Genomic DNA, 3,109 nt, shown 5'->3' with positions numbered 1-3,109 from the left:
GCTGCTATAATTCACTGGACTGTCCAGTGAGTCAACGGCGCCAGCAGCCAACGGTTGTTCGCGCGATCAACGCGCGACATGTGGTCCGCGCCAACGGTCGGTTTGGCACACCAAACTGTTCGGTCTGCACCGGACAGTGTCCGCTGCACCAACCGGTCCCAAGGACCAACGGTCGGCTGCGCCTGGTATGGAAGGAAATTGAGCACCGAACTGCTACAGTGACTGTCCAGTGGTCCGGTGCACCACTCGTCAGAAGGCAAGAATTGCCTACTAAATTGATGTCCAACGGCTCCTAGCTGCCTTGGGGCTATAAAAGGTACTGAAAGGGAATTAGGGTTACACCTAGTTCCTAAATAATTTTGGTGGTTGAATTGCCCAACACAAATAATTGGACTAACTAGTTTGCTCTAGTATATAAGTTATACAGGTGCCAAAGGTTCACACTTAGCCAATAAAAAGACCAAGTATTGGGTTCAACCAAAGAGCAAAGGGACAACCGAAGGCACCTCTGGTCTGGCGCACCGGACCGTCCGGTGTGCCACCGGACATGTCCGGTGCACCAGAGGACTCCAACTCCGAACTGCTCACCTTCGGGAATTTCCAGAGGCAACTCCGCTATTATTCACCGGACTGTCCGGTGTACACCGGACATGTCCGGTGCTCCAAGGAAGAGCGGCCTCCGGAACTCGTCAGCCTCGGGTTTTCACTTCAGCTGCTCCGCTAAAATTCACCGGACTGTCCGGTGTACACCAGACTGTCCGGTGTAACAGCGGGGCAATGGCTATTTCGGCGCCAACGGCTACCTGCGACACATTAAATGCGCGCGCTGCGCACGCAGAGGTCAGGCACGCCCATGCTGGCGCACCGGACAATCTACAGTACATGTCCGGTGCGCCACCGGACATCCAGGCGGGTCCAGAAGTCAGAGCTCCAACGGTCGACCCCAACGACTTTTGGTGACGTGGCTGTCGCACCGGACATGTCCGGTGTGCACCGGACTGTCCGGTGCGCCATCGAACAGACAGCCTCACCAAACAGCTAGTTTGGTGGTTGGGGCTATAAATACCCCAACCACCCCACCATTCATTGCATCCAAGTTTTCCAGCTTCCAACCACTATACAAGAGCTAGCATTCATTGCAAAGCACACCAGAAGAGATCAAATCCTCTCCCAACTCCACACAAAGCATTAGTAACTAGAGAGAGTGATTTGTAGTGTCCTCTTGAGCTCTTGCGCTTGGATCGCTTCTTTTCTTTCGCATTCTTTCTTGTGATCAACCTCTCACTTGTAATTGAGGCAAGAGACACCAATTGTGTGGTGGTCCTTGCGGGAAGTTTGATTCCCAAGTGATTTGAGATGAGAAGCTCACTCGGTCCGAGGGACCGTTTGAGAGAGGGAAGGGTTGAAAGAGACCCGGCCTTTGTGGCCTCCTCAACGGGGAGTAGGTTTGCAAGAACCGAACCTCGGTAAAACAAATCCGCGTGTCACACCCTTTATTTGCTTGCGATTTGTTTTCCACCCTCTCTCGCGGACTCAGTTTTATTTCTACCGCTAACCCGGCTTGTAGTTGTGTTTATATTTGTAAATTTCAGTTTCGCCCTATTCACCCCCCCTCTAGGCGACTATCAATTGGTATCAGAGCCCGGTGCTTCATTAGAGCCTAACCGCTCGAAGTAATATCGGGAGATCACGCCAAGAAGGAGATGGAGACCGGCGAAAAGCCCACTACAAGCCACGGGAGCACTTCATCGGAAGAGTCCCGCACCAAGAGGAAGGAGAAGAAGAAGAGCTCCTCCAACAAAGGGAAGGAGAAGAAATCTTCTTCTCACCACAAACAAAAGAAGGAGAGATCTTCCTCTCACAAACCGCATCGGAGTGGGGACAAGCACAAGAGGATGAGGAAAGTGGTCTACTACGAGACCGACACTTCATCAACATCGACCTCCGGCTCCGATGTGCCCTCCGTAACTTCTAAACGCCAAGAGCGTAAGAAGTTTAGTAAGATCCCCTTACACTATCCTCGTACATCTAGACATACTCCATTACTTTCCGTTCCATTAGGCAAACCGCCAACCTTTGACGGTGAAGATTATGCTAGGTGGAGTGATTTAATGAAATTTCATCTAACCTCACTCCACAAAAGTATATGGAATGTTGTTGAGTTTGGAGCACAGGTACCATCTATAGGGGATAAAGACTATGATGAGGATGAGGTGGCCCAAATCGAGCACTTCAACTCTCAAGCGACAACAATACTCCTCGCCTCTCTAAGTAGAGAGGAGTATAACAAAGTGCAAGGGTTGAAGAGCGCCAAGGAGGTTTGGGATGTGCTCAAAACCGCTTGAAAGGGAATTAGGCTTACACCTAGTTCCTAAATAATTTTGGTGGTTGAATTGCACAACACAAATAATTGGACTAACTAGTTTGCTCTAGTATATAAGTTATACAGGTGAAAAAGGTTCACACTTAGCCAATAAAAAGATCAAATGTTGGATTCAACAAAGGAGAAAAGGGACAACCGAAGGCACCTCAGGTCTGGGGCACCGGACTGTCCGGTGTACACCGGACAGTGTCCGGTGCACCACCGGACAGTGTCCGGTGCACCAGAGGACTCCAACTTGAACTCGCCACCTTCGGGAATTTCTAGAGGCACTCGCGCTATAATTCACCGGACTGTCCGGTGTACACCGGACAGTGTCCGGTGCTCCTCGGAAGAGCTGCCTCAGGAACTCGCCAGCCTCGGGAAATCAGAACGCCTGCTCCGCTATAATTCACCGGACATGTCCGGTGTACACCGGACTGTCCGGTGAACCAGCAGAGCAACGGATACTTCGCGCCAACGGTCACCTGCAGGCGCATTCAATGCGCGCCAGAAGCGCGCAGAGGTCAGGCACGCCCATACTGGCGCACCGGACATTGAACAGTACATGTCCGGTGTGCACCGGACATCCAGGCGGGCCCAGAACTCAGAACTCCAACGGTCAGATTCCAACGGCACTGGTGACGTGGCTGGGGCACCGGACATGTCCGGTGTGCACCGGACTGTCCGGTGCGCCATCGAACAGACAGCCTCCACCAACGGTCAAGTTGGTGGTTGGGGCTATAAATA

Source organism: Zea mays, chromosome 3, assembly GCF_902167145.1.
Source record: "Zea mays cultivar B73 chromosome 3, Zm-B73-REFERENCE-NAM-5.0, whole genome shotgun sequence".
Taxonomy (NCBI): Eukaryota; Viridiplantae; Streptophyta; class Magnoliopsida; order Poales; family Poaceae; genus Zea; species Zea mays.
This window is presented reverse-complemented; position numbering follows the sequence as displayed.